This window comes from Leptodactylus fuscus, chromosome 1, assembly GCF_031893055.1.
Source record: "Leptodactylus fuscus isolate aLepFus1 chromosome 1, aLepFus1.hap2, whole genome shotgun sequence".
Taxonomy (NCBI): Eukaryota; Metazoa; Chordata; class Amphibia; order Anura; family Leptodactylidae; genus Leptodactylus; species Leptodactylus fuscus.
Genome location: NC_134265.1, coordinates 37,924,912 through 37,951,483, shown reverse-complemented (window position 1 = coordinate 37,951,483; position 26,572 = coordinate 37,924,912). Strand labels below are relative to the sequence as shown.

The 26,572-nt window shown below is 44.3% G+C and overlaps 1 protein-coding gene across 3 annotated transcripts in view; it reads right to left on the bottom strand.

The window, feature by feature from the left end:
- ATOSB (atos homolog B) overlaps positions 1-8,608 on the bottom strand; it is a 37,047-nt gene extending 28,439 nt beyond the window's left edge. For 2 of the 3 annotated variants that reach the window (XM_075269734.1, XM_075269735.1), the window contains exon 1: positions 8,400-8,608. The gene's annotated coding sequence lies outside the window, so the exon portion shown is untranslated. Of the gene's footprint in view, positions 1-8,390 lie in introns of all 3 variants that reach the window. The other variant, XM_075269736.1, reaches the window with a different exon arrangement.
- Positions 8,609-26,572: the final 17,964 nt, after the last annotated feature.

Below are 26,572 nucleotides of genomic sequence, written 5' to 3'. Positions count from 1 at the left end.
AAATCCCAATGACATCACCCGATCAGCACTGTCACCCTGAGCATTTTGGCGTTTTGTTTATCCAAATCTGTTCAGCCATTCCAAAGATATAAGCCCTGCTAGCATTATTCTAAATTAAGCTCTAGTGGGCGGTGACATTGCATGCCATACAGCACAGACTCCACCCCCAGAGAGAACACAGTGTTTCCGCCCACTCAGTTGTAGACTAATTTGCATCAACAGTGAGAGGGCTTATATCTTTGGAATGGCTGAATGGATTTGAAAAACAAAATACTAAAATTCTCAGAGAGACACTGCCGATCAGATGGTGTTTGTCAGACCTGGTGACAGGTGCTCTTTTAAGGGCTCTTCCTGAAACAACTCCACACATCCAGTGCTACAGCTTGGTTTAATTAAAGCGAGCGGGGCTGAACTGCAAAACCACATACAACCTGTCGAGAGGTGCACACATCCCATGTATTGGTGCCATTTTTGTTTTTGTTTTTTAGGGTGCACAGACCGATACATGTACTAATATGGGCAAAGGAACTCTGTGGCCTATAGTTATATTATATAGGATGACTGATGCCCTCTGCTTCATTATTTCCAGGCTCTATGTACTATATTGACTCAAGAGAACCAGATAAGAACTGGGGATTGGCTTCAGTATCTCACATTGCATCTATCCTATGATAACAGGTGCACTATAGCACCATACTGCGTAGTCACATATATCCCAGTATAGCATGTAAGTTGGCTACACACAATACATGTATATCAGCTGAATCCATCAAAGGGTCAGATGACCAGTTCATGCATATGGGGCCCTCCTGACTCCACCCTGTTGCCAGATAAACATGAAGTTAGATGTTAAGTGCCCCTTCCCTTTATAAACGTATGCCAGACTGTTCCCCACTCCTAGTTCACCCTCAGGCAAGGCAAGAGTGCCTGTGTATGAGGCCCTATTCAATTCTACATTCTGGGAACCCCATACACATTAAAAAGCAGTTACCTGGGAAACCCGGGGTCCCCATAGACTATAATGGGGTCTGTGTGGTTTCCGCACAAAACATGCAGAGAGGGAAGTCGTGCAAGTAGCACTTTACTCTCCATAGGTTTCGTGCGGAAACCACACGGACCCCATTACAGTCTACGGTTTTGGATCAAACCAACTTTATTGGTGAGCTTATATGTACATAACTATTTTAGTGGATAGCGTTATAGGGCATATAGATTTCTAACATCAAAAATTATATTTCTCTCTTTGAACCATTTAAAAAATGTCCTACCATAAGTATGGCTTCCAACTTTGGAGACTGGGCACCTGATAGCCTACCTGTTGTAGGGTGTACTACATGGCATATACATTATACTTTCCAGTGTAGGGTACCACTAATATACCACATCACTGCCCCCATCTATAACAAGGCCACGCACGACACCTGAGTTATATTTAGGAGAAAAAAGAAACAAAAAAACCTTCTATATATAGCTGAGCAAACTTTATTTTCAAGGATCCTATGAGTCACCTTGTTACTCAGCTAGAAGGAGAACGAGAACCATACAGGAAATGGTAAAGGCTCAATCCACAAAATAAAGGAACTTTCGGATTTCCACCCAGTTTCCACTAATTTTATACTGAAACCCAGCAGAGAGAACAGTCCTCCTTGCGGGACTCAGGCGGATTCAGCATCAAGGAAACTCCAACCGTAGCCAAAGGGACAAGGCTGGTGCGGTTTCTGGAAATAAGGGAAGCAATGCCTTCCTTCTAATCACATGCAACCTGTTATAGTATAGGGTCATGAGCTTTTTATGTTAAACATATATCTTGATCATATTTGGTAATTATGTGTTTCCATTTTCTATATATTACTACATTGAAAACTTCAGGATTATTCTAATCTGGCTGCTGAGACTTCCTGCTCTGTTGAGATCACTTTTCATTAACACAAGTAGGATTACCATAATAGGGAACACGTACGTATAGATGACACTGGATCCACTACTGACAATAGATGTCACAGCTCACTTCTTCCCCTCCCTGTACAATGGCCTTTACATGGGTCATAGAGCATGCCCACAACTACTCCCATAAAAGTCAGTGAGTCATCTCTAGACTGCAGATTTCCATGACTGAGTTGGCTGCTTGTAACAGCTCCGACATGTTGGCTGCCCCCATAACCATATATTAAAATAAACTACCTTCAAAGAATAAAACATTACACATTTTTAATGCCAATAAGGTAAAGGTAGGGTTAAATCCAGTGTGCGGTGATAGCCACAGAAGTGTCCACCTGTCACCAGTGCTATATTAACCCATCCCATGCTGTCTCCAGTAAGCAGTACGTGTTTACGCTCTTCCATATAATGTGATAAGGAGCGTGCAAGCAATACAAACAATGACATACAAGCTACTGTCCCCTATAATTATAATATTGCATGTCACCGTAGAGGATGATTACCATGGAAGCCAGATGTATCTGGTCTAGACAAAATAAATAGGTTAGGCCCTATTCACATCCGCGTTCGTGGAGACCGCTTGGGGACCCCCCTGAACGGAAACCTATACACATTAAAAAGCGGTACCTGGGAAACCTGCGGACTTCAGACTATAATGGATCCCATTATAGTTTATGGGGTCCGCAGGTTTCATGAAAGTAACTGCTTTTTAAAGCGTATAGGTTTCTGTTGGAGGGGTCTCTAAGAAGACTCCCTGAAAAGAAACCCAAACGCAGATGTGAACCAGGCCTTACAGCTTGTTCACACGGGGCAAAATGGTTAGGATTTTGATGCGAAATCCATGTCGAAATCCTGCCACCTCCTATTGAAATCAATGGAAATGAGCTGCCCTTTCTTCAGGTGAATTCCACGGCTAAGTCAGCTGCGGCGTCCACCTCGCATCACCACCCTCCGGACTAGGCCCATTCATTTGGGCCTAATCTGGAGCAGAAAGCCGCGACGGGATGCCGGTGAACTGCACCAGCATCCAGTCACGCCAGTCATAGTGGAATGTGTTCACGCAGAACCCCGTGTGAATTAGCCCTTAGACTCCAGACTGATATTTTTACCTGCACTGATACATTGTAGCAAATAGGAAAAGGTTGTACAGCTGCGTTGTGGATAGCAATATGGCTTGGAAGCCATTGCCTCATATCCAGGCTACATTTATACCTGCACCAGGTGTCCGTCTGGAGCAGATCCGTTAGAAATCAATACAAGAAAGTACTGAAACCCCAAATTTTTTGTCCAGCGATTTCTGTTAAAACCATGGACCACATTAGTCAGTAGGGTCAATCAGGGTCCATTTGTGTTAGTTATCCGTTTTTCTTTCTTCTAGTGCTATGATGTACCAGAGCCCCAAAGGGGGTGTCCTAGACGATGAAACGCCTCCATCAGTCACATGGCCATGCAGCAGTCCAGTCCTATTCAAATGAATGGAGCTGAGCTGCAATACCAAAAGCAGCGACTATACAATCTACAGCATGTGCTTGTCCGCATAAGATTGTACAGGAGTTGTTCAGACTTTTTATGGTCTATCCTCAATAGAGAAATACCTTACCAGGGTGGGCCAACATCTAATCCCCTCACCAAACCGATCAGCTGTACAGTGCCATTTCCACTGATCAGGTATTTATGGCATAGCCTGAGCTTAAGTGATGACAAGCCCTTTAAGTGTCTGATCACTGGTGGTCTGGCCGTTGGGACCACCAGTTACAAGAATGGGGGGCCCTGAGTTCTCCAACTTGACAGCGACAACTTAGAGGCACAAATGTAGCTCAAATGGACCCCTATTCCTGTGATCAATGGGATCCAGAAATAAGACACTTATCCCCTAACCAGTGATACAACACCTTGGCACAGCATAGCACCAGCTTCAAGTAGCTGCATATCCAATTTCTGAATTGGGCCTACTTTATCTTATACACTTCCCACCAGACAGACATCTTTCTGACACATGGTTGGGATAAATCACTCAGCACCCCCTCCTCCTTCATGAGTTAGACCTCTACCAAGCAGCAGCTTTCATGATGGTCGACTTGAGCCATTCATGTGTTACATGGCAGCTATTCATCTGAATGACTGCCATGTAACACTACATTTCCTAAGAATGAGCAGCCGGAGGAAACTTTCGCAAACAAAAAGTCTTTGCAGGAGGTTTCAAGAACCAGACTCATCGATCAGCATATTTAAAGTGGTTTTTGGGGGTATGCCTATTGGTGATCTATCCTTAGGGACCGCCACAGATCAGCTGCTAGAAGCTCAGATGAGCACGGCTTCCTGTTCACAGGCCATGTGGTGTTGTGCTCATTCATTACATGTTTGCAGCTCAGTCTCATTCAAATGGAGGGTGAAGAGCTGCAATACCAAACACTACCACTATGAAATCTATAGCACTGTGCTTGATATTGAGAGTAGAGGCCTCTTCAAATAGCTGATCTGTGGGGTCCCAGGGGCTAGACAACCAATAATCTCATATAGATGACCTATCCTAAGGACAACTCTTGTATCACACCATGAAGAACCGACCTACTGAAGAAGCATGGACAGTAAAGTCAAAAGTAAGAGACCAAAGCCTGTAGGTTAGGTTCTGTTCACACCTGCACATAGAAGCTGAACAGAGAAAATAAAAAAAATGGCAGATCCATTTTATATATATGCCAATAACTAACTAAACAAGAATGGTGTGGCAGTGCGTGGATTTCCGACCAGCTGCTCCATTCAATCTAGAGGCGAACCAGTTCTCGTGAATGGCGAGAGTCCCAGTGATCGAATCCCCAGTTACCCTCCTTAAATTATCACTTGGTGCAGGTCAAGTCCAAGCCCGTGCCCATATCTACAGATGACTAAGAAAATGGAATGGGAAAGTACCCTTAGGCCAGGGCCTCGTTGCAAAAATGCAGTGTTTTGACCATGGTGGAAACGCAGCACCAAGAAAACGCATTTCCGCTGCGTTTTTTACTAGGCGAGACCTTAGCCTGAGGGAAAAATCGTGTCGTTTTACAGTAAGTGCAAAGTGGATGGGATTCTAGCGAATCCCCTGCAAACTTTGCGTTAAAAACTGCAGTGCAGACATGCCACGATTTCCAAAAACAGAGCGGTTTTGGAAATTGCAGCATGTCAATTATATTTACAGAAACGCTGGCGGTTTCCCCATAGGTATAATTGTAATAGAAAGTCCACAGAGGAAAACACTGCAAACTTTTTATTTAAAGCACTGCAGGAATGAACCAGAGTGCTAATAGCGTGGCTTTTCCTGCAGCGCTTTATTGCTGCGGGACATCCCATGGGGCCTTCGCCTTAGAGGGGTTTTCCAACTTCAGTATGTGACCTACTGAAGTCTAACACCTGGACCCCATACAGGCCACCTATTCTGCTAGTGGATGGGGAGCGCATGCAGTAAAGCTCCTCAAATAATAGGTCAAGTGGCGCTGAAACGATGTAGTGGACTGGGTTGCTGCGCTGCTCCCATTACTTGTATAGAAGTGGTGCTGCACATGCTTGCTGTATACTGGCAGTGTCCTGCACCCAAAGGCTGATAGAATAGCTGATCTTGTGGATAGATCATCAGTATGAAATCAGTATTGCGCCCAAAAAAACTCTTGAGGCTAAGGCCCCACGTAGCGTGCCAAAACCAAAAAGTGCGCTGAAAAGACTGCGGTGTAAAAGCATCACTTTTTTCCATAGCATTTTTCACAGAAACCTGCAGAATTTTCCTGTGCGGACGTTCTGCCTCTATTATACCTATAGAGAAGACGCTGTCACATTTCTGTTGGTATAACCGACATGGTCCGATTTACAAAGACGCAAGCATTTTTGATATTGCAACATTTCTTTTGTGGATTTTTTTCTGCAATGTGTAAATGGGAAGAGCCAGAATCTCATCCACTTTGAAGGTAATGTAAAATTCAGCATTGCGTTTCCACCATGGCCAAAATGCTGCATTTTCACAATGTGGGTTCCCGGCCTCAAACATTTCAATATCCTTCAAGCTTTCCTTTCAATTCCATTTTCAAGATGTCTGCTTGCTGTCAGAAAACACTTAGTTTTGTTACTTGTTTCTTCTCACTGGTAAAAATTGGTGGATTTAGGCCTCACCCTTGGAACTGCCTTCACTGACCCAGGGTAGGGATAACACAAACTACCTTTTTTGGGCCAAGACCAGCAAAATTTTGGAAGTTTATTGATGATTCATAGTTTGCTACTATGACTTAGGATGAATTTTCATCCACTGAAAGCAAGCAGGGATCTTGTCAATAATAATGGAACTGAAAAGTAAAGTACAGCCAGGATTGGTGCGTCAATTGTTGGGCGTCATCATGGGGCTCTCCTATGCCATCTTTGGATGGTTTTCTCAGCCATTTACTGGTAAGGTTTTCTGATCTCAGCTTTTATACAAATCTGAGCATTTCATAGGGGCTGAGGGTGGGTCAATCCCCCAAATTATTTTAGCTACTAGGCCCAAAGAACCTAGTCAATGGGTTTATTCAGCTGCGGCAGGCTGGCCATGTAGTCCAAGTAATGGCACCTTACTACACAGGACGGAGTATGTACAGAGGCCACAGTTACATTGATTTTGTATGTTTGCCCCAGATTAGTTGCCAACCCAAAAATATCTTGATTTGGCTGTTTCATTGGTAATGGGTTTAATGGCGTACACCCCAATGGGCACAAGTACGTGAGAGGTCCTGGAAATAGGATATAGACCAGACCTGGGCAAAGTCCGGCCCCCGGGCCACATCCGGCCCTCTGACTGATTCAGTCCGGCCCGCAGAGCTTTGACTAGGGAGGCGTGTCTCGGGGGGCGTGTCTTAGTGCCGGCCGAAGATGGAGATGTGGAGCGTGTCATAAAGTACAGAGAGATGTAAGGTGAGCTGCAGGGGGGGAGAGAGAGAGAGAGAAAGTGTGTGTGTGTGTCTATATGTGTTTGTGTCTATATGTGTGTGTGTCTATATGTGTGTCTGTCTATGTGTGTGTCTGTCTATGTCTGTCTCTATGTGTGTGTGTGTGTGTGTCTCAGTAACCTAGGGGCAGAGATGGAAGGGGAATGTTATACTAGGGCAGAGATGGCAGATGGAGGGGGGGACATGAAACTGGGGGAGAGATGGAGGGGGGGGGGACATGAAATGGGGAAAATAAAGGGGGATATGAAACTGAGGGAGAAATGGAGGGGGGGGGACATAAAACTGGGGGTAGATGAAGAGGGCACAGACTGGGGGGACATTAAACCGTGGAGGAAGCTGTAGGGGGACCTGTCTGCCTCTAGTTGCCCCCAGTTTAATGTCACCCTCCAGCTACCCCTACAGTTTAATGTCTGCTTCCAGCTTCCCGATTTTAATGTCCCCCTCTTGTTGCTCCCAGTTTCATGTCCCGCTCCAGCTGTCAATTTATTGCCACCCGCCAACTACCCCCACTGTTTAATGTCCCCCTCCAGCTGCTCCAGTTTCATGTCCCCTCTAGTTTCCACCAGTTTATACTGGGGCACCAGGAGAGGGGCTTAATACTGTGGGGCAGTTAGAAGGGAACATTATAATGTGGGGACATATAATGTACGGGTGACTGTAGGAGGATTATACTGTGTGGGGGCACATGGAAAGATGATTGGGAATGGGCGGAGTCAACGTAGAAGTGGGTGGAGCTAAATTTGCCGTGGCGCGGCCCTCTAGCATAGTTTCAATTTCTTATACGGCCCCATGGGAAAATTAATTGCCCACCCCTGATATAGACGGTCAAGGACCCGCAGGTAGGCCTCTTCTGTATAAGGATGACTCCATATATGAAGGCCCCGTATAGACATATAGGTGTATGTAATACTATGTATTGCAGGGCGCACATCTGTGCCAGATACTATTATATACACTATATAGTTATACCATATGGCGGTGACAGAGTCTGTGTCTGTATTGTAATTCATCAGTATGTAAGACTATATATGGCTGAGCCTGACTAATGCCCTCCCGACTGGTCACATCCCTGCACTGTCCCAGGCATCTGCCACACCTTACCTATAGGGGTATATAGCAGCAGCAGCTGGGTGTATATAGTCTAGGTCAGCACTGTCCCCTAGAGGGGGGGGGGGGGGGGGGGCTCCTGTATATTACAACTGTATGCAATACTCTTTATGGCAGGCTGACATCATAGACCTGTCACTCTACTCTGGAGGAAGCAAAGAGGTTAAAACAAGTACAACACAGATCACCATACAGAGTGTGAGTGGGGAGGGGTAAAGGGGCATTAGATTGTCAGCCTTTAGGTCAAGGCCCAGCCAGGAGATGCAAGTCACAGTACATAGCTGTACACTACAACTGCACTGACTCATCCACTTCCCCTGCTTACCCCCTCCCAAACCCCAGGAGGAGAGGAGCTGCCCCCCCAGACAACCCCCCTCCCCTGCCACAGACAAGCAAAACAACCAGACTTACCCCAAACTTTTCCAGGGAAGAGAAGCTGGAGGGGGGCAGGGTGCAGGATGAGGAGGGGGCTGTGCAGGGAGGGAGCTGTGCTGTCAGTGTGAGTGCCAGGGGCAGCTGATCGTGGCGCAGGGAGGGGGCAGTAGAGGGGTGTGGGGGTGACTGCTTACAGGGTGGAGGGGGACAGCAGATAATGCCCTGTACACTGCCCTCTGCACACTCACAGCTCCTGCCTGCTGCTGCCAGCTGATTGTGCTTCCCCTGCCCACCCCTCACACTAACCACGCCCCTCAGGCCGGGCCTGCCCTCTGATTGGTGCTCAGGCCTTCATTGCCATTGGTAGGCAGGGATGTCACTGCAAAACTGCCCCCTCCCGGCTCTGACTGCCACTCTCACCTTGCAGCATTAACCCTTCCACTGCCAGCTCCGACTGCATCATTAACCCCTAGCCTGCCAGTGCCAGCCCTGACTGCAACATAACCCTTGCATGGTCACTTCTAACTGCACCATTAACCCCCACAGTGCCAGCTCTGACTGCATTCATTAACCTCTGCACTTCCAGCTCAGACTTCATTCAACATTAACCCCTCCACCCCCAGTTCTGACGGCAGCATTGACCCCTATACTGCCAGGTCTGACTTCAGCATAAGCCCCTTGTTTGCTCTGACTATAGCATTAACCCCTCCACTGCCAGATCTGACATCAGCATTAACCATTACACCGCCTCATAACCTTTTTGCATTGCCGCTTTAATTCCTACACTGCCTGAAGCATTAACCCCTACACTCCCTGCCCTGACTGCAACATTAACCTCTCCAATCCCAGCTCATACTGTGTCATTAACTTTTGCACTGCCAGTGCTGGCTGCAGAGTTAACCCCTCCTGTGTCATCTCTGATTGTAGCATTAAACCCTGGATTGCCAGCTCACATTGTAACTGTCTCAACCAAAGTCCCTTTATACCCCCAGCCTTATTCCTTGCAGTCATGCAGTCATGGAAGCATGGACTGAGACTGTGGCGATAAATCACAAGACTGTTTCACATGGCCAACTTTAGGTTGGGAAACTGAGTCCAAGTATTGGCCTGACTTCCCAGATCAGCTGAACTAAACCGACATGCCAATGAGCAGACCAGGTCACCTAGCCTGACCAGCCTGTGACTTATTACCAGTACACACCGAGAAAGTGACTGTCTTGTCAGCTGCTGAGAATCTGATTTAAAAGTGACAGCCAATATGGTGGCAGGTCTTGGAATGGCTGTGATCCTGTATGTAGTTGTGTATGTGGAGTGTGCCACTTCTGGGGTGTATGAGGCCTACAAGGTTTGCATGGATCCTGCTATCTGTACAGTGACATAATACTAAACTTTAGAGATAACTCCCTATACAACATACTCCATGTATAAGAAGGAGATCTACCAGATACCTGGAGGGTCAGCATTGATCAGATAGGGATTATGACACTACTATGGGAGAGGAAGTGAAGAGGGGCCGCTTATTGGCTGCTATAGCATCTCACTTTCTATAGTATGGTTTGGGTTTACTATTTGTTTTTGGGGTTCTCTGGTACTGTTTATGGCGCACTAACTCCACAAAGGGGTTGTGCTATCTTGGATATCCATAGGACAAGGGATGTGTCTGGTGTCTGGGGGCCAGTCCCTGTTATCAGGAGGACGGGGGGGGGGGGTGTTTGAAAGTCTCCCGTAAGGAAAGTTCAGACTGTTTTGGTCAGGATTTTGAGGCCGTATCTGCCTCCAAATCCTGACCAAAAAGATGGCTCCAGCTCCCGGAAAAAAAAAAAAAGAGAGATGTTCATTCTTCAGGCCATTTCACGACACACCCGACTAGGCCCATTCATTGGGCCTAATCCAGAGCGGAATGCGTGACTGGATGCCGGCGCAGTGCACCGGCATTCAGTCGTGGCCACCCGTTTTTTTGGCCCGGAACCTGAGGCGACCTCCACCTCAGGTTCTGGACCAAAAAACCCTGTGTGAACTTACCCTTAGGGTAAGTACTGAAGGCCGCCTCAGGTTCCGGACCAAAAAAGATAGCTGCGACTGCAGTATCCAGTCGTGCACTCCGCTTCGGATTAAGCCCAATGAATGGGCCTAGTCAGGAGGAGGGAGTGTCTTCAGGCCGAATTGCGAGGCGAAATGCCCTGAAGAATGAGCATCTTGCCTCTTTTTCCGGGAGCTGGAACAAAGCGGCTCCTAGAAAAGAGAACTAAACTGTCTTTTTGGTCAGGATTTTGAGGTGGATATGGCTTCAAAATCCTGACCAAAAAACCCCCGTGTGAACTTACCCTTAGGTCAGCATGTGAATGGAGCACCAAGGTGATGGCGTGACAGACTGTCCATTCACTACTATCGGGCTTCTGGGATTGTATTGTAGTCTCCAACACTGAACACAGAAGTGAATGGAGAACCAGCCCAATACGAGGGCTTCTTTTTTGCGAAAGGAGTTATTTTCAATGGCAGCATATTTAGGGTATGAGACATTATTTGATATGAAAATTAATACAATTTATAAACATTTATAGACTCAGAATTTTCCACTAACTTTGCATTATAAATTGTTATTTTTATTTTATTCTGTGGGTCTGTGTGGTGATACTAAATATTTACAGGTTGTTTTTTTTATACGTTTTACCACTTTTGCACCAACCACTTGTTTTCAAATTAAAAAAAAATGTGTTTATGCTGCCATATTCTAAGAGCTATAACTTTTTTTTATTTTTCAATCAATGAAGCTGTATGAGGGCTTATTTTTTGCAGGATGAGTTGAAGTTTTAATTGGCAACATCATTAAGTACATGAATCTTTTTATCATCTTTTATTCTGTTTATTAGAAGGAGAGTTTTTAAAAAATGGACTAAGGCTGTTTTCACACCAGCATTGGCTCTCCGTTTGGGGGATTCTGTTCCCCTTTCCACTTGAAAAATGCAGACAGAAAAGCGCTGCAAGCAGGACTTTACTCTCCGCATTTTTCGCTCTTTTTGGGCAGAAACCATGCAGACCCCATTACAGTCTAACCACTTTTTTAAGCTGATATGGTTTTCATTCGGGGGGTCCCCAAGCAGACTCCCCGAACGCAAACCTGAACGCAGATGTAAACCGGGCCTAAAACTTCATACTAAGCAATATATTATTAAACTACTGAGGATTGTGTGGGAATACTGGCAGAATCCTTGTGACGTCTTTAACATGTATATACTGTATATGTCATGAAGTGATATTAAGGCTAAGGCTGCAAAAGGAATAGCAAATATTTAGGAAGTTCTTATACGTTCTGCTCAATCCACTCCTGGCTTTGGCTAAAAAAACTGCAGCAAAAAGGTGCAAAAAAAAAGTTGCAACGTGGGGCCTCAGCCTAAAACAGGACTCTGCTGATTTAGGGTCAGGATACTTTAGCACAGTTTATGGGGCACAGTGGCTTTGTTTTTAGGTGACACTCTGACACAGTTTATGAGACACACTTGCTTTGTTATTGGGGCATCACAGTAGCTTTAACTAGGTTACTCTTTCCTTATATATGGGGCAAACTGGCAGTATTTGTGGGATAATCTTGGGCAGCATTTAAGGGTGGGATAAGTAAGTCTCAGCATTGACAATACGGGATATAAAGTAGTAATTAATAAGGATCATGGAGACAAGGACGTTTCCATATGTCTTCCACTCACCTCATGCACACGAAAAATTTAAAAACAGAAAAAAAATTAAATAAAAAGGACATCACGTGTCATTTTGCATCCATTTCATCTGTCGTTTTTAATTTCACTATCTTTTAATATCTTTCACCCAACCCACTGAAAGGTTATCACTCAGAAGCAAATCCATTTTGACGGACATTAAAAATATACCCATAGGGTCAAATGGATGAAACTGTCTAAATGAAAAATGGTCTTCGTTACTTACAGCAGCCAATCACAGTATGGATTTTATTTCATATGTTGCGTTTAAAAATTTAAAGCTGTGCTGTGATTGGTTGCTATAGGCAACTAAAATAGTTTGCCTTTTTGGCTGGGCCCAATGTGGCGTAAACGCCGCAATTTGCCTGTGTTTTCCAGTCACTGTGTTTTGGATATTATAACAAATCCCATCCTCACAGTGTGGAAAAATATGCGCTGCGGACATGCTACGTTTTCCAAAACCGTTGTGGTTTTGCAAATTGCAGCATATCAATTATACCTATGGAAACGTCAGCAGTTTCCCTATGGGTATAGCTGAAGCAGAAAGTCCATAGAGAAAACCTCAATTTAAAAAAAAAAATTTTTATGTAGATTGTGAGCCCCATATAGGGATCACAATGTACTTTTTTTTTTTTTTTTTTTTTTTTTAACTCCTATCAGTAAGTCTTTGTAGAATGGGAGGAAATCCACGCAAACACAGGGAGAACATACAAACTCCTTGAAGATGTTGTTCCTGGTGAGATTTGAACCCAGGACTCCAGCATTGCAAGACTGAAGTGCTAACCACTGAGCCACCGTGTTGCCCTCCCCTGCGAACTTTCTGTGAATAGCGCTGTGGGAAAAACCATGATGCGTTGCCGCCACATTTTCCCAAAGCAAAATTTTGATAAATTTAGACAAATTAATAAATCTACCTAAGTTTGTATAGGGTTCTGTCAAGGCATGAAAATGGCCAAAAATAGGACCTAAATGTCCTATTTTTTAATGAATCCTATATACAATTCTTTACAAAAACAGGTGTGACTACACCCATTGACTTCCATTGTTCTGAAAACAGAGATGTGACTGGCCAAAAAATAAATCCGTCACACTCGTTTTTCTGTATTGTGTGCATCAGGCCTAGCAACACACTAGTCAGCCTCAGACACAGCCCATAACAAGGAACAAGAGAGTATATTCACCCGTCACACAGTCAAGAGTCGGCCTCTTCTCAATATGAAATGGCTGACAACAGGGAATAATAGATTGCTTAGGCCCAAGCACATCTCTGTAGCAGTTTGCTCAGTGGGGGATATGCCATTTCCACAAACCTATTATCTAATATATCCTTGGCCTCACATCAGCTCACCCTATGTCAGTCACACAGCTTGTTAGATTGTTGAAACCCCATGCAGACTGTCAGCATTCCCTTCCACATCAAGTATCCCTTTGACCATTGCTGTGGGTTATAGTTATGTTAGCCATGTTATATTAATGCAATGTATATATGCATAGTATTGTAATTACTGTACTGGCAAATGTAATCTATATCGCATCAGTGAACAGCAGCGCTGGGTGTTAATGAGCACCTTGTAGTAATAGCAGTGAGGGGAAAGAGTAGCTGCATCATCCTAGAGCAGTGACGTTAGGTTAACACTAGTGTTGCATCGCCATTGTTCGGGTCCGTCAGGGGACCTGAACAATGGAGAGGTGGACTGCTAAAACAATGGTTACACACAGAGCCCAGCAGACCCCATTGACTATAATGGTCCGTCAGGTGTATAGAACTTCTTACTTCACCAATTTTCAGCGGGCTCTGCGACAGGACTCTGATGCAGAGTTGAGTGTAGCCTAAGATCATGATGCAGACATGGGGCATCTGAAAAGATTAAATTTGAAGACCCAAGAGGATGATGGAATCTGCACCCATGACACTCCTAACCCTTTGTTCACATCTGCGTTCGGTATTCCCCATGCAGACTCTCCAGGAGGAATACCGAACACAACTACAAGCGGTGTGCAGTAAAAGCACACGGACCCCATAGACTATAATGGGGTCAGTGTGCTGCCCGCACGAATCATGCAGACAGGAAAGTAGATTGTGAACTACTTTCCTGTCCACATGATCTCTGCGGAGATCTGGCAGCAAGCACATGGACCCCATTATAGTCTGTGGGGTCCGTGTGCTTTCACTGGCACACTGCTTGCAGTTGCGTTCGGTATTCCATTCGGGGGGATCCTCATGTGGACTCCCCTGGACAGAATACCAACACAGATGTGAACGAGGGCTTACTCTGGACAGGTAGAAATTGGTAACGGAACTGCAATACTGTCCTGAATAATGGTGGAGACCATCTACACAGGAGTATTGTTACTGCTTATCGTGAAACCAGTCACTGCTGCCTGAGACTGCTTGTGACTGATGGAAGACTCATGTCTGTGTGAACAGGTGAGCGTGAATTGGATGTATATTGACCAGCCAGACTTCCATTTTGAGATAGAAGACAGGGGCAATGTCCAATGCATTTAGCCTAGGGACAATAGAAAGCATACCATCGAGACTAGGGACTGAGGTGTGTATTGAGCCCCGGCCAAAATTATAACTATCACCTGACAATCCTGCTTTGAGAACAAATGACGTGCTGTATGAGACTGCTACCAAACAGGTGGACATGTTATTGGGTGTTACCCATAAAGGAACCACCAAGAACTGTGCCTCTAAAGACATGTAAAAAGTCAATCTGTGGCCCCTTTGAGATTTTGTAACCACTAAAATAGTTACCTCCTGTAAGATCTTTGTAGCCACTATTCCTATTGCCCTTTGTAAGGGCTAGTTCAGTTTTTTTGGCAGTGGATTTTGACGCAGAATCCGCCTCCTAAAACGGCTCCCATTGACTTCGCTTCTTTTTTTCCCCGTTAGATAGTAGTGGAAAAAAGCAGCGAGATAACCCTTCTTGCTGCAGATTCTGCGGCTGATTCAGCCACGACGTCTGCACATGAGACTCATTCATTCGGACCTAATCCAGAGTAGAATGACCCAACGGGATGCCGCTGCACTACATTGGCGTTCAGTCAAGGCTAGCCGCATGGTATGTTCACACGTGGAATCCGTTTTCCACTGTGTGAACATATCCCAAGCCTGTTGCAGCCACACTTTGTAACTCATTTCAGTAAACACTCATTCCATCTAACACTATGTTCACACTAGTGCTGCCATTGGAGGCCGAGGACTATGGAGAAGCGGACCTTTAATATAGTGGTCACACACAGAGCCTTTCATTTTAAAACTGAAACCAGAGGAGACGTGAACTTAGTCTAAAGAGGAACTGAATATTAGAGGTAGGGACACCCTGGTATGATAAGGTATTCCCTGGTTGGTTATTATGGGGGAACTCTACCCACTATTGGACAGTCTGGCTGTTATAAAGTCAATATGGCTGTCATTACGGGGCACGCTAGCTGCTGTTTTAAGGGCATTTTGGCTGTTTTATAGGGGCGCTCTGGCTGCTTTTTAACAGGTCTTCTGGCTGTCGCTGATTTCGGGGGCAGTATCGGAGTATTTTATCTGCCAATTTCACTAGGGATTTCTGGGACCACTGGGCACTCTAGTCCGCAATAAACCTTGACAAGACTCCTATGGCTGCCTTACCTTCCCTTGCCTGCACTGCCTGCTAGTATAACATGTTACATACAGAGTAAATACATTATCAGCACTTGTAATAGGAAATAATTGCAATCACATCTGCAACCTGCAGTCACCTTATGGTGCTGACCTTAGTGGACCCACTGTTAGTAATTCTGAGGGTGCAGGTAATAGAACAGAACCAGCAGCTCAAGTAATGGTAGATTATCTCCACCTAATCCTGATCATTATCATACGGAGCAGACAGAGGAGCATCCCCGCAACATGGGAACGTCTGCACATCCAGGAACATCATTATTATCCTGCAGTTACAGCCACCAAGGCTTCAGACAAAGGCCGTAGCCCACAATGCACCAAGGGAACAAGAATCACACTCACTATAATGAGACCCTCCATTGTCCAGCACAGGTCTGCCTGGCCATTAGACATGCTTGTAATTGTGCAAAAGCACATGGTAATATACAAAAGCCCAGATTTACTAATAGTTCAACAGTGTAAACTTATGGAAACCGAAGATTCACAAGATCTATTACAGGGACCAGTAGTAGAACTGCCCCCATAGCAGCCATAGTGGTGGACCCTGATTTATTATTAGGCACTATTTGTGTATCCCCACGGCTACCTTCACTCCCCCTTCCCCCCCAACCATCCCAAATCCCATATCATGTCTCAAACTGGGGCTGAATGGAGAAGTGGAGCTGACCTTAGGCAGGAGCAGGGATTGGCAAGTTAGCCTGCAGCTCTAGGGGCCCATTCACAAGGGGCAAGAGGGGGTGGATTTTGGCACAGAATCCACATCATAATCCGCCTCCTCACAATGGTGGTGTATGTAGACCGCTAGTGTTCTTTATTCAAAAAAAAGAAACGAGCTGCCCTTTCTTCAGGTGGATTCCGCAGCTGAACCAGCCAGTGTCCTCCTCGTTACAGTACCATCCGGAATAGACCCATTCATTTGGGCCTAATCCGGAGCGGAAAGCCGCGATGGGATGCCGTGCACTGCACTGGCATCCCGTCGCAGCAGCCGCAACAGAAAATGCACATGCGCAATTGCGTGCAAACTAGTCCTTAGCGTATTTGTTGGGCAAACCTCGCAAGGTTCGTCTCACAGTTTTGTTTGGATCGAACACTTCCAAAACAAAACTGCTGTTATTATACTCTGGGGTCTCTTAATACTGCAGAATATAATGATCAGAGGCGATCAATCATAAAAAGTGTAAGGCTGAGGCCCCACATAGCAGAAATGCAGCCATTATTTGCAGATTTTGCAGGATTTTTTGTTTGTTTTTTTAGCCAAATGGGAAAAGGAATGGAAAATATAATATAAGCTTTTATACCCATCTCTTCTGACTGTTGAATTCACTCCTGGCTTTGGCTCAAAAAACACAGCAAAAGCTGCATTTCTGCAACATGAGGCCTCAGCCTCGCTTACCTTATCTGGGCTGAAATTACAAGGCTCAGAGGTCTGTGACACTGAAGACCCATTCCCAGATTTAGAAGCCTGTGGTAATCTGGTGAGCACCAAAACTAAAATCACTTGGGGCTGACATCCCTCCTGGTTTTATAGTGCACTTATACACCATACTGAGCACACATCTATACTCTGGCTTCCTGGTTGTCTTAAACGTGAGGAATTATTTTTTTAGGTTAGGATGGGCTGTCTGTACAAGTTACTTTGTTTGGTTTGTTTGTTTGTTTTGTTTTTATATCGCTGTGTTCACATTTACATGTTTTGTCACTTGAGATTTCTTAAAGTGCTGCTCTTATGGGTGTTGATTCTGAACTTTTCTTTGTGAGGGCAATAAAACTGATTTACGATTCCTGGAGGAGGGTAGGGGAGAATAAGGAAATAAGTTCATGGGGGCCCTTCTCCCTTTGGAGAGGGCTTATTGACCACATTCTAGTGAACATTTTGTTTGTGGATATTGTTGGGAAAATCCTCGGCTTTGAAATAAAAAAAAATAATAATCAAAACTGCACCATACAGTGCAACATAATATTGTGATAATACTCTGCAGAGCACAGATTCATAATAGTGTAACTAATACTCTGCAGCATACAACTTTATAACATTGTAACTAATACTCTGCAGAGTGCGGCTTCATAATATTGTAACTAACGCTAGGTTCACACCTGCGTTCTGGTCTCCGTTCTGTGGTTTCCGTCTTCTACATGCCAGAAGACGGAAAGCACAGACCGGGTCCCGCCGTGAGCGTTTTATGCTGTCCGCCGCGAAACTGGATTTTTAAATCCAGACATAGAGTACTGCATGTCCAACTCTGTGTCCGGATTAAAAAACCCGGTTTCGCGGCGGAGAGCATAAAACGCTCACAGCCGGACATCTTTCTCACCCATTCAAATGAATGGGTGAGAAAGACTCCTGCAGGTTTCCGTATCCTGCTCTGTTTTATGCAGGAAATGGAAACCTGCAGAATGGACACCTGGGCGCAGATGTGAACGAGCCCTAATACTCTGCAGAGTGCGGCTTCATAACATTGTAACTTATATTCTGCAGAGTGCGGCTTCATAATATTGTAACTGATACTCTACAGAGTGTGGCTTCATAATATTGTAGTAATACTCTGCAGATTACGGCTTCATAATACAGTATTGTAACTAATACTCTGCAGAGTGCGGCTTCATAACATTGTAACTAATACTCTGCAGGCACAGCCATAAAACATTGTCAGTAATATAGTGCAGAGAACAACTTCATAATATTGTAGTATAAGGGTGCATTCACACTGAGTAAACGCTAGCTTATTCTGAACGTAAAACACGTTCAGAATAAGCGGCGTCTAAAGCAGCTCCATTCATTTCTATGGGAGCGGGGATACGAGCGCTCCCCATAGAAATGAATGGGCTGCTTCTTTCACTCCGTGCAGTCCCATTGAAGTGAATGGGGAGTGCCAGCGTATACGGCAAGCTCTGCTCATGCCGGAGCGTACACGCCGGCACTCCCCATTCACTTCAATGGGACTGCACGGAGTGAAAGAAGCAGCCCATTCATTTCTATGGGGAGCGCTCGTATCCCCGCTCCCATAGAAATGAATGGAGCTGCTTTAGACGCCGCTTATTCTGAACGTGTTTTACGTTCAGAATAAGCTAGCGTTTACTCAGTGTGAATTCACCCTTACTCTGCAGAATGCAGCTTCATAACATTGTAACTAATACTCTGCAGAGCACAGATTCACAATATTGTACTAATACTTTGCAGAGTGCGGCTTCATAATATTGTAACTAATACTCTGCAGAGTGCAGTTTCACAATATTGTAGTAATACTCTGCAGATTACGGCTTCATAATATAGTATTGTAACTAATACTCTGCAGAGCGCAGCTTCATAATATTGTACTAATACTTTGCAGAGTGCGGCTTCATAATATTGTAACTAATACTCTGCAGCATACAGCTTCATAATATTGTAGTAATACTCTGCAGATTACGGCTTCATAATATTGTAGTAATACTCTGTAGAGCGCAGCATCCTAATAATATAACTGATACTCTGCATACATGTAGAGGGCACTACAACATTATAGAAAATAGGTCTCCCAAAATGTTATTGCATGTGTCTTGTTTTTCCAGAAGAACAATGTTCGGAATTACAAACTTGTCATAAAATGTCTTCCGCTCACACAACACTAATATGTGCGATTTTGTCACATGTCACAAGAGCACAGCCAGTTATTAAGAATGGCGTACTACACTCCAGTCTTTGGTTATAAAATTACACAAATGTAGTTTTTATAAAGAATATGACTGAGACACAGAATATAATAAGAAATGCTCGTCTAGACAGAGTCACTTGGCATATAAATCATTTTGCAATACTGACTTGTTGCTAGGCCTCATCTATCACAACTATCTACTAACAAGACCGTCCTTGTTGCCTATAACAACCAATCAGCGCTCAGCTTTCATTTCTTAAATTGCCCTGGGAAAATGAAAGTAGAGTTCTGATTGGTTGCCATGTCTTACTATCAGAAACACAGTGTTTTACCGTCCCGGGAAGGAAACCTTTGCAGACTTTCTGTTTCCATTACACCTAAGGGGAATTGTCGGAATTGGAATTGTCAGCGTTTCCGTAGGCACATTTTTTTCAGTATTAGCCTGCTACTTAGCCATTGCCCTAGACTAGGTTCCCCTTAGCTCGGAGATCAAGATGATGGGTTCCCATAGTCAGACAATAAGGAGTCAGGGCCCAGGAGGCAGGATAGTGGTTGACCTTCCTGTGTTCCTAGACATCATCTCAGCCAATATGTCCATATATAATAATATGGGTAGTTTGTTAAATATTCTACATGGTGTATTATATGGGAGCAGAGTCCATGTGATACTGTACACTGTCTTAATGCTGTGCAGTAAGTTAAAGAGGTTGTCCTAGATATATACGGTACATTTTTTTATATTAGGCCAGGGTTTTGCTGCTCTGATGTGATGACCTGGGTCACTTTTCCTTAAGACGCTGGTTGGCCTCACCGGCAGGAACTTCTGCCAGAAGAAAACGCTGGAGCAACAGGACAGGTGGGTATGGGTTTTTTTTCACCTCCCCTGGCCTAGTTTAAAAAAAAATAAAAATTATCCTGTACCACCCCTTTAAGGGCTCATTCACACAGGCACAGAGGGAACGGATTATGGCGCGTAATCCACGTCATAATCCGCCCCCTTACAATGATGGTCTATGGAGACCACCAGGCTACTTTTTTCCGTGAGAGGCATGTTGCTGCTCACAGAAAAAAGAAGCGGGCTGCCCTTTCTTCAGGCAGATTCCGTGGCTCGTTGAGACGTGGCGTCCACCTGGAGGCAGCAACCTCCGGAGTCAGCCCATTAATTTGAGACAACTCCAGAGGGGGAAGCCGCGATTGTCGTGGCAGGTGGGTTTCGGCCTGAGAGTGGCGCGTCACTTTTGGTGACAAAATCCGCCATTATGCCCCCCGTGTGAACTAAGCCTTACTGTGACTTGAGACACTGATGCAGAGGTTGGGGGCTAGTGGTCTTCAGGGATTCACTTACTCCGCTGTGGCTCAGTCCAAGGCAATATGGTAAAGTATGTGGCAGAGTTAGTATTGAAATCAGTGGCGTAACTAGGAATGACGGGACCGCGTGGCGAACTTTTGACATGGCCCCCCTCCCCGACCAACACAGATGCCGAAGACCTCGACCGACCCCCTCCTACGCATTTCTGCACGCTCTATTATGCCCCATAGTGGCCCCTGCACACAGTATTATCCCCCATAGTGGCCCCTGCACACAGTATTGTACCCCATAGTGGCCCCTGCACACAGTATCATCCCCCATAGTGGCCCCTCCACAAAGTATTATGCCCCATAGTGGCCCCTGCACACAGTATTATGTCCCATAGTGGCCCCTGCACACAGTATTGTACCCCATAGTGGCCCCTGCACACAGTATTATCCCCCATAGTGGCCCCTCCACAAAGTATTATGCCCCATAGTGGCCCCTGCACACAGTATTATGTCCCATAGTGGCCCCTGCACACAGTATTGTACCCCACAGTGGCCCCTGCATACAGTATTATCCTCCATAGTGGCCCCTGCACACAGTATTATGTCCCACTGTGGACAACCAAAAACAATTATTATACTCTGGGGTCTTTTCAGACCCCAGAGTATAATAATCAGAGACCCAGGGGGGAGAAAAACATAAAAAAACCTCACCTATCCTATGTTACTCACCTATCTCCCAGCTCCTACGCTGTCGGCCTCCGAAGTAGTCCATCTTCAATGACGTCAGACATCACATGACCCGGGACGCAGGCCGGGGTCATGAGACGTCAGACGACTAGGCCGAAGCCTGCTCGGATCGTGGAGAGGTACCGTAAGTAACAGTGTTTTTTATGTTTCTTACCTCTCCCGGGCCACTGATCATTATACTCGGGGGTCTGAAAAGACCCCCGAGTATAATGATAGCAGCGGTAGCGGCTGTCACCGGGCCCCTAATGCCCTGGGCCCTGGGCAGCTGCCTCTGCTGCTACGGCGGTAGTTACGCCACTGATTGAAATGTATAGTGCATTTTGGTGAAGCACAGGGCAGTGTACGGGTGAGTACTGTGTGGTATGGGATAACACTACGAGCAATGCTGTAGGGTATGGAGCAGTATAGTGAAGTAAGTAGTAGTATGGGATGGTCTTTTACGATATAAAGCAGTGTAAGGCCAGGGCATCATGGAAAAAACGAGGCATTTACAATCACAGCAAAGTGGATTCTAGCGAATCTCATCCCCACTTTGCGGGAAAATATGTGCAGTGGACACTCTGCGATTTCCAAAACTGTTGCGGTTTTGGAAATCGCAGCATATCAATTTTGCCTACGGAAAAGCTGGTGAGGAAACCTCTACAAACTTTTAGTGAAAAGCGCTGCCGGAAAAACTGTGATGTGTTGCTGCCATGTTTTTTTCCTGCAGCACTTTTTTGCTGTGGGACGCCACGTGGGTCCTTATCCTAAAGCAGTACAGAATATGTGATAGGACAGAGAGGTATGGTGTATGTAGGGTATAGGCCGGGTAGATATATATATATATATATATATATATATATATATATATATATATATATATATATCTATATCTGCAGTAGCTGTGTCCTTATCTAGCCCAAGGTCATGTCTGCGGTATTCACAAGTATACTATCTTGGTTCTAAAAGTGGAATGTATAGAAAACCTGCCACATAACCCAAACAGACATCTTCATGGTTACATAATGGAACAAGCAGAGTCCCCTCCCAGAGAAATGGTCTGATCTTGTGGGAGGTCACAAACTGAGAGTTGCATACTGGAAGGAGTGGGATCTCCCGCAGCACAGAGTATTTCAGTAGAGGATTGTGCTGTATATGACAGTAGGGGTAAGTCTGAAATTACAGGCAGTGACACAGTCGTCTCAACAGATCAGATTGATAAATGTACAACGCAAATATTTGCAATATTCATACAGTTTACACACATAGCAGTGCAGCTTCAGGATGAGTCACTGTGTGTAACCATAACCAGGTCAAAGCGTCACACATGGTGCACTCAGCAGCTTTCCATCTGCCCCACCATGTTTGCTTAAAATCAACAATGAAAGGTGACGTAACCAGCGGGTTTGATATTCAGCTAAGTTCCTTCAGTTTCAAAGTCTGCAATCTGCAAATGATCCTATTAAGGCTACACGTAGCGGGCCCAGCAAAAAAGTACTGCGGGAAAAACTACAGCTGCAATGCAACCGGATTTTTCCCGCAACACTTTTCACAAAAGGTCCGCAGAGGAAACCTTTCTGCTTCCATTATATCTATAGGGAAACCACTGGTGATTCCGTTGGTATAATTGACATGCTGTGGATATTTTATTTCAATGCGTAGAAGGAATTAGCCAGAATTCCATCCACTTTGTAGTACACCGCCATTTTCCTGGTGTGGTGTTTATGCTATGTGAGTCCCTGGCCTTAAGGGGGTTTCAAAGCCACTGCCAAAAAGCGCTGCAGGAAAAATCATGGTGGAAATGCATCAGGTTTTTTTCGGCAGTGCTTTTTGGCTGTATTCGCTACATGGGGCCTTAGCCTTAAAGGGTATCTCTAATTATATAAAAAAAAATCAGAAATGAATAGTACAGAATAAAATAAGAAACTTTGCAAATATATAATTTAACAAATATGTTGCCTTCATCATTTAACAAGCTCCTAGTTACTTTTTACATAATAGTCTATGGAGAAGGGAGGGGTATAAGGAGGCTACTGGAAAACACAGATGACTCCTGCTGTTACACTCTGCTATTCTGTGATTGATGGGGAGCTCTCTTACTACTGCTATGCTCGAGAGAAGAACCAATAAATCAATTACCATCCTCCTCATCCTCCTCCCCTCTCCATAGAGCTCTGTGTTTGAGCAGGATACAGCTATAGATTCTATGTAAGGGACAGTGCACATGATGTAACGCAGTGTTAACACGTAAACTCATGTCAGAATCGGTGCTTCAAAACAGAATCCCATTGAATTCAAAGGGTTCCGTCTTCCGCGTGCTACACATTGAAATCAATGGGAGGCTTTTTAACTCTTTGATTTCAATGTGTTACGCACGTTAAACGGAACCCATTGGATTCTGCTTTGAAGCACTGATTCTGACACGAGTTTACGAGTCAGAATCAATGCCGCCTTACATCGTGCGCACGGGCCCTAAACAAACAAGCGGAAGTGGAGAAGAAAGTAGATCTTAGTAAGAAATCTTACAAAGTCTCTTATATTCACCTGTACTATTCATCCATGGAAAGTTTTTACTTTAGAACTGGAGGAACACTTTAAATTCCCAATGTCATCCTTATCACATGACGCACTGTAGGTATAGCCAGGTGTGATATAGACATGACAGGCGGTGATTTATGATGAGTGACTCTTCAGCTGCTGCTCCTGTTTATTATGGGTTTACAGAGAACTTGCACCTTGAGAACCGGTTGTCTTCTGAAAGCTGAAAATTATTCCTGGACTAAGCAGCAGCCTCAGACTTCAGCTGCTTGGAGACCGATATGGTTTTAGTATCTGATCCCCTGTGTTTGCAGTATCAGACAGCAAGATATAACTCAGAAGCAAATGATCTCTTTATGAGATTGATTGCAGAGTGTAAAGCTAGAGTCCATTCATATGTGTAGACAGAAGGTTGTTAAAGGGGTAGCTTGGCTTGATACATTGATCATACATTGATATATGATTGGGTGGAGGAATAACTCCTAGAAGCCCTGAGGATCCTCAGAACAATCCTTACATTGTTTATCCAGATACAGTGATCTATATATGAGTGTGGCCCTACCTAGTACTACAACTAAGCCCAACAGAGGGACAGGCACACTCCTACACAATGAATATAAGGAAACAGAGGAATTGGACCCCCGCCCAGCATAGTTTACTGCACTAATATATACAATAGTGGGACGTGGTAAGACTGGCACTTCCCTGACTGGTGCAAAGCACATCTGATTTATTAAGAGCCTCCATATTTAGGGAGTTACAATAATAAATTTGTTAGGCAAAGGTGTCCCCACCCTGCTCACTGATGCAAAAAGTGCTAAGCAAAGCATAGGACAAGGGATGTAGCAGAAGAAAGGGCTTTGCGCCAAAGATGCACCACATTAAGGCTAAGGCCCCACCCAACAGGCTGCAGCGAAAAAGCACAGCGGAAAAAAAAGTGTGGCGCAAACGCATCACGCTTTTTCCTGCAGACAGAGGATTCCTCTGCAGACTTTTTTCTTCAATTATACCTAAAGGGGAAACCGTCAGCAGGTATAATTGACATGCTGCAATTTGGAAAACCGCAACGTTTTTGGAAATTGCAGCTTATCCAATGTGGATACTTTCCTGCAATATGTGGATGGGCCTGTAAAATGTTGCCTTTTTTTTCCACGCCAACCAAAGGTGAAAATAGGCGGCCATGTCAGGGGTACACCAAACAGCTGATTGACATAAGAAGAAAAAGTTTTTTGGCGACACCTGGAGAGTCACAGGCCGCAGATGATGGACTTAGAAATGACCATAAATGACTATAAAACCATCGGAAACTGAATGTGAACCACATGTTGGCGCCAGTTTATGGACTGTAACCCTGTGCTATATCCTGTAGGGATTGTCACTAGTGCATTACATATATCATTATCATTATTACCAGGTGATTATAAAACATCGTAAAACCTTCACATAACATAACAGGATATGAATCAGCGACAGCAATTAACACATCAAAGTCAGAGAATATAAGGAGACGGAGACGTGAGCATGACGCCAGAGAGAAACAGCGGATGTGCAAGATGTCCACAATTTGCTGAAAAAAATAAATCAATTTTCATCACAAGATGTTTATTTCTATGAAAACGCAATTGACACAGCCGTACAACCTGACATACTCGAAAGTAAAGTCACACCATTGTGGTTGTGTGACGCGCCTGCAGCAAGAGTTGTGGTGTTACTGTTTATCTCTACCCTTAAGGATTGGGGGAGGAGAAGTGAATACTACAAGATCACCTGTTATAGTAAGAAACATAACTACTATATACTGTCACTATGTACAAGATTATAACTACTATGATATTGATCCTATGTACAAGAATATAACTACTATAATACTGCTCCTATGTACAAGAGTATAACTACTATAATACTGCTCCTATGTACAAGAATATAACTACTATAATACTACTCCTATGTACAAGAATATAACTACTATAATACTGCTCCTATGTACAAGAATATAACTACTATAATACTACTCCTATGTACAAGAATATAACTACTATAATACTGCTCCTATGTACAAGAATATAACTACTATAATACTGCTCCTATGTACAAGAATATAACTACTATAATACTACTCCTATGTACAAGAATATAACTACTATAATACTACTCCTATGTACAAGAATATAACTACTATAATACTACTCCTATGTACAAGAATATAACTACTATAATACTGCTCCTATGTACAAGAATATAACTACTATAATACTGCTCCTATATACAAGAATATAACTACTATAATACTGCCCCTATGTACAAGAATATAACTACTATAATACTACTCCTAAGTACAAGAATATAACTACTATAATACTGCCCCTATGTACAATAATATAACTACTATAATACTGCTCATATGTACAATAATATAACTAATATAATACTGTTCCTATGTGCAAGAATATAACTAATATAATACTGCCCCCTATATCACTGTGTCTGCTTGTTTTTTAACATGCAGGTTTACACAAGTGCACTGGGTAGTCTGGGTGGATGCCAGCTTTTGGTATGCCGCACATGACTTTATTTTACTCTGTGCGTGCAGGGATATACTATGATTGATATATTCAGCCTGGGAAGGCATGTTTTTTATGTTTTTTC